Source organism: Peromyscus leucopus, chromosome 6 (assembly GCF_004664715.2).
Source record: "Peromyscus leucopus breed LL Stock chromosome 6, UCI_PerLeu_2.1, whole genome shotgun sequence".
Lineage (NCBI taxonomy): Eukaryota > Metazoa > Chordata > Mammalia > Rodentia > Cricetidae > Peromyscus > Peromyscus leucopus.
Window position 1 is genome coordinate 90,292,127 of NC_051068.1, and position 6,757 is coordinate 90,298,883.

The following is a 6,757-nucleotide window of genomic DNA, read 5'->3' on the forward strand; positions in this document are numbered from 1 at the left end:
GCGAGTTCCTGTATAGCCAGAGATTCATAAAGAGACCCTGTCTTTAAAAAAAAAAAAAAAGAATCAAATTCAACATCTTGAAATCTAGCTTTTTTGTTTGTTTGTTTGTTTTTTTCTAATGTTATCTAACATTATCTACAATTATCATGACAAAATTACTTGTTAAAATGCAGTTTTGTGACAGGAGGAAAAAAGATCATTTCAATGCCTCCTTGATTTTTTTTTCCAAAATTGAAATACTTTATAAATCAAGTAAATGCTGATAATTTGGAAAGTAGCATCATGAAACCATTATTTTTAATAAAGAAAATTAACGAAAGAAAACCAATTCGGAGGCAGGCTTTGTGTCATAGACCTGCAGTCCTCACAGTTGGGAGGCCAAGGCAGGAGAACCTGAGTTCAAGGCCGTGCTAGGCTACACAGTGAGACTCCCTCTGAAGAAAAGGAAAAACCGCAGACAAAATGGAGAAAACAAACTGGTATCTATAATCTCAGCACTGCTAACCTTCCAATGTATGTATCTGTATACACAGGTATTCTTTTATAAAAATGAGATCATAATGTATCTACTATCTTATCATTTGATTTTTTTAAAATTTATCATTATACTATGGACACCTTTATATGTCAATAAACAGTTCTACATTATCATACTTTATATAACTTAACAGTAATTCATTGTGTATGTTATTTTTTTACTATTTATTTATTTAATGTGGGGGGGGTGCATATGCCATAGCTCCTATGTGGAGGTCAGAGAACAGCCTGTAGGAGTCAGTTCTCTCCTACTATAACTCTGGTGTTTGGGTAGTTGCTTTTCCTTTTATTTATGTTTTTATTTTGTGTGTATATCATTGCATATATTTATTATACATTCATAAATTTAACATTGAGCTGAGGTTGGGGACCACTATAATCTAGGCATTTGGTGGGATGAGGCAGGAGGATTGTGGGTTCTAAGTCAACTGGGCTACAAGAGTGAGACCCAGCTCCCACTACCCCCAGTTAAATACCTACTATATATAGTTTTAGTGTGGAGCTAAGCATTGGTCATATAGTGCACACCTCCTCGGCCTCTTCCATGACTACATTATAGTCTGGTGAAGGTGACAGATGTTAACTAGCTAAAGATATACACAATTACACCACCATGATGGACAACCAACCAACAAGTAGGGTGCTATGAGCCATGTAAAAAGCTGTCCGTGTGGGGAGAGAGGGAAGATGGATATCCCCTCCTTCAACTCACCCCCATCCAGGCAGCTGCAGAATTTAAAGTGAAGGATAACATGATGAGTAAAAATTTGCTCCTTGTTTAAAGAACAAAAAAGCCTAGGAGACAGGCATGCTGTGGGGGAAACAAGCATGCCACATACTCACCTAAAGATCCAATGTGATTGGCTCAAGATGTTTCCTGTGTGACCAGAATAAACTTGGAGCAGTCCCATCCCAACTCCCTTCTGTTAACATCTTTTCTTAATTGTCATCCATTGAGAACAGTGAAAAATCCATCTCCTTTTGTGTGCAGGGTCTTGGGGAGAGCACATGTCCTCGGAGGAAATCAGGGAGCCCAGAGCATGGTGCCAGCAGCATGGCTGAGCCATAGTAGCAAGCCGGGGCTGGGCTGGGCAGCCTGGGGCGGGGGTTGGGTGAACAGAGCCCTTGCTGTGCTCCTAGAGTTGAAATTACAGCACTGAAGCCCGAAAGTTCAAGTTCTTCATTAACATGGAAGTAATTGAGATCACGTGGTCCGTATACCTCCGGTGGGAGGGGAAACCCGAGTCACTGCTGGGAGGGCCCGATGGGAAAGGCAGGGTTCCATTCATTCACTGTGCAGAGGAGACACTATGCTGAGCGTTCCTCCGACCTTTGCTGAAGAAGAAAGTCTGAGAGACTCAAACCAGAATGTCCATCATAGAGTCCCCAAGGCAACTTGTGTAAGTTGTGGTTGGTGTTAAAAAGGCAAGGGGAGCCGGGCGGTGGTGGCGCACGCCTTTAATCCCGGCACTCGGCACTCGGGAGGCAGAGCCAGGCGGATCTCTATGAGTCCGAGGCCAGCCTGGGCTACAGAGCGAGATCCAGGACAGGCACCAAAACTACGTAGTGAAACCCTGTCTCGAAAAACAAACAAGCAGAAAAGTAACAAAAAGGCAAGGGGACAGTTTGTCTGGGAAGCCCTGACCTGTTTTGGCATCTTGCAGTGTGCATTCCAGCATCCCTTGGTGGGTTTCTTGCTGACTTCTAAGTCAGAAAGAGATGGTGTTCAGCACTGTCCCTACACTGCCAGGAGCACAGACCTTTCCTGGATGTCTTCTAAGCCTTGCTAGCATTCTCCCATAATCAGTTCATTCTAGGCATGTGCATGCTCAGGGCTCTTTGCCACGGTACCTAGACCAAACAGCAGCTGTGGTGGAGGCCCCTAGGTCTCCTCAGTATGTGTGGTTTCCCTTGGCCAAAGCCACACTGAGCTGTCTCCAGACTGTCTTCAGGCATTCAGTGTCTGCGAGAGCTGGGATCTGAGGGCCTTGAAGAATGGGGACGGACTACACTCTACTGCTGCAGACCATTTGACTTCAGTTTCAGTGGACTTTTATACACGGATGTAACAAAGAAAGCAATGGTCCCGGGAAGGTTGTTTGAGTTCAGGAAAACATGTAAATAAACACCAATAAGCACATACTAAATATGAACAGAGCAGCCCTTCCCCAGAACTTCTCAGGACAGACCAGTTTAAACACAATTGCCTGCTGCATACGACAGACTACATCTGGGAAAGCAGGAGAGCAAGGCAGAGGCCGTATGCAGATTCAGGGCACACTGGGGACAGCACTCAGCACATCCTTCCACCAGACTGGGTTCTATAGCTATGTTCTGACATCCAACAAGAATAAACATGCCTTGTAAACCCAATGCAAATGTTTAACACGGGAGGCACAAAACCACATCCGAGAACAATCCAGGGAACAAAATGCACCCTCTGCCGTTCTCCTGGAGCCTCTCTCGCAGTTCCGCGTGGCGCTGCTCACCACCTGCCATTTCTCTGACCCTGTTCTGACACGTCGGTAACTTCATCCCCAGTGTTGGGAGGGAGGCCCCGTAGGCGAGGCGCTTAGGTGGAGGATGCCACCCTGTGAATGGATTACTGCAGACTGCAGAAGGGTTGGAGTTCTGTCTCCTGCTTCCTCTCCTAGGTGCCGCCTTCCACCGTGCTGTGATACAGCATCACAGGCCTCTCCAGATGAGGCCCCAGGCACTTGAGTCTCCCAGTCTCCTGAACTGTAGAGTGAATCTTTGCTCTTTAAAAGTTACCCAGTCTCAGGTATTCTGTTATAGCAACCCCAAACAGAAAACAATGGTTTTGTTCCTTTCCCACACACGCTTTTTTAAAAACTAAGATTGGATCATTAGATCTTCCCTTAATTCTACTCTACCTCATAAATCCTACCTTACAAACCATCTGACCTAATATTAGGACCTACTGTGTCCCAAGGCCTCAGAAATCCTCCATCCAAGCTCTTTTTCCACATTTACTTTTTTCCCCCTAAATCCTATCGAAAAAAAATTCAGGACAGTCCAAAGAAAAACCAGAAGGCTGGAGAGATGGCTCAGCCGTTAAGAGTACTAAGTGCTTTTCTCAGAGGACCCAGGTTCAAATCCCAGCACCCACATGGCAGCTCTTGTTACTGTTACCACATGGCAATTACTTTCTGTAACTCCAAGATCTGACACCCTCACACAGATGTACATGCAGGCAAAACACCACTGCACATAAGATCTAATATATATTTAATTAACACCCCCCGAAGTGTGACATGAATATGCACAGCTCTGTTAGGGAGAGGTCATCTATATCAGGCTTTTGCATGGTGTCATGAGAAATGTTACAATTCAAAGCATGGGCAACAGCTGTCCTCGGTGGTAACAAGAGATGAGGAAAGGAATGGGAGCGAGTGGACTTGCTAAAAGCAACTGCAAAGAAAGTTGTCAGGAACGAACTTCTCTCTTCGCTCTCTCCCCTCTCTCATGGGAAAGCTGGGCAAAGGTGGGGTTTCGCGCATACTGGGTAGGTTGAGGCAGTCTCCTTCCAACAGATAGCACATGAGTGGCAAGCTATAGAACTCAAAGTTTGCTTCAGGACTCTTTCATAATAGGTCTAAAATTACGATAAGAAAGTCCAGAAAGACCAGGATTATAAAAAGGACTGGCAAGAATGGAATTAAATGGATGGTACCCGCAGGGTGGCAAGCCCTCTTCACCACTGAGCCGTGACTCCAGCTCCCAAGAGAATCATTTCTCCTACAGCTTTGTGTCTATTACAAATGACCATAAAAGCCAGTGGCATGCGTCCACAGTCCTGGCTGTGTAGAAGGCTGAGGGAGAGGATTCATTTGAGCCCAGGGGCTTCAGAACAAGCGGGACAACACAGAAAGACCCTCGCCTGAGGAAATGAAAACCAGGGGGCTGGAGCGGCCATTCAGCCGTTAAGAGCACTTGTTTCTCTTGCAGAGGACCTGGGTTCGATTCCCAGGATTCACATGGTGTCTCACATCCATCTGCAACTCCAATTCCAGAAATTGGATGCCCTCTTCTGACCCCTGTGGACACTGCCAACATACACACGACTCATACACAAGAAATAAATAAATAGATAGATAGATAGATAGATAATAAATAAATAAATAAATAAATAAATAAATAAATAAATAAATAGAAAACTAAATAGACAAATGAAATGTGTTTCATCTTCAGTAGAATGGTATTATGGTATTTCTGGAACAAATTAAGATAAACTTTATGATGCTGAGTATAAAAATAAAATTCTCCTAACTTCTACTTTTATTAGACAGAAAAGTTCTCCATAGTGTTTTTGGAAATGTGAAACAACAACAACAACATTGTAGTTGTTTTTTGAAACTGATCAAAAAATTTACTCAAAAGTTGGGTCAGTATCAGAAAGAGGTGTTACATAATTCACGCTAATTTTCTTGTGAAAGATTTTTAATTCCGTGGCACTTTTATTTCCGTGGAACTGAAAGTAGTCCACTAATATAAAGCAGGATGAGCATCCCTTTTGAATTTTCTAATACACACAATACCTCATTCAACCTGTAAGAAAGGGCTGGGGATGCACTTCAGACGATGGAGTGCTTGCCTAGCATGCATGAAGCACCACGTAGAACCCAGTGTGGTGGTACATGCCTGAATCCTAGCACTCAGGATGGATGCAGGAGGAGCAGATGAAAGGTAATTGATAAATAAAAATATATACCCTGTTAGTGGGTAACTCCGCAGATTCGATAAGCCCAGCAAGCCAAATTAATAAGTTCAGGTTTAATAAACAGAGCAAAACAACTCCAGGTAACTCTGGGAAAGGCAGGAGAGAAAATCACCTGGCAGATCTGGTGACCAGGTCTTAAATACCCTGTAGGCGTGGTCTTGAGCAGCCCCAGGGGAGGGGCTGACCTTTGGCCAGCTTTTTTTGGGCGGGATCTGGAGAAGGCAGCGGCAGGGAGGGGCTGCTTGACACACTGAGGGCGGGGTTTGGAATGTCGCCCCACCCCTCCACCCTGCCGTTGGGGAGGATACGGAGAACACTGGTGGGAACTGTGCATTAATATAGCTTTTGGAAAATAAGATGGGTATGTCTCAGTCTCTCTCTGTCTCTGTCTCCGGGGTCTCATGTAGACTAGCTGGTCTCTAGGGGGGAAATAATGAAACCCATTATTTTGTCAAACAAACAAAAACAATATATGCTCACAAAACATGATAATATGTAGTTCTATAGAGCTGTGGATGTAGCTCAGTGGTAGAGTGCTTGCCTAGTCTATGCAAGAGCCTCTGCTCTAGCTCAGCACTAAAAAATTGTGTGTGTGTGCGCACACGCATGTGCACACGTAGATATAATGTAAAAATGAGATTTGTTATCTTTTAAATTTTGTCCCTGTATAGAGGCATACAAAAATCTAAAAACTAAATGTATACTTCTTAAGAACACAAAATTAAGTCCTGTCTATGACAGCTGAGAGATAAACACTGAAGGCTAGTTAAATTTGAAGCTCCAGGCTTCAAATTACCTGAGAGGTAAGGGGATAAAGATGGCTCGACTCAGTCTCCAGCATGCTCCCAAACTGAAGCGTGGGTGCAGCATATTGGGGTTCCTCGACACACCTTCCTTGTTCGTTTATCTGAAGCATTGGTGCCTTTAGTTCAGGGTAGCGGCTTTGTTCTGTTGCACATCAGTGTATTGTGAGGTTGCTTCGCTTCAGATGGATCCATTACATTCTATTGAATACATACAAGCTATAAGTCATGAAAAGTGGAAAGACTTTTAGAAAGGGTGTTTTTCTAGTGCTTAGAGATAGTTCTCCCTCCGTGGGGCTGGAGAGACGGTACAGTGGTTAGGAGCACTTGTTCTTCCTGCAGAAAATCCAGGGTCAATTCCCAGCATCCATATGGTGGCTCACAACCATCCATAACTCCAGTTCCAGGGGATCCAACGCCTTCTTCTGGCCTGCAGGACACTGCATTCATGTGGTGCACAGCCATACATGTACACAAAACACCCAGACATAAAATTTTAAAATTAAATTTAAAAAAAAAACAAGAAATAGTTCTCCCTGAAAGTTTCCTAATGTTTCTACCACTGTCCACACACCACACTCACATACGTTATCAGTTGAACCTTTACACAGAAGCCCCACGTGATTCTTGCTATTCTCAGCCTTGTCCGTGGGCTAAAATTAGAACGAGGCTGACA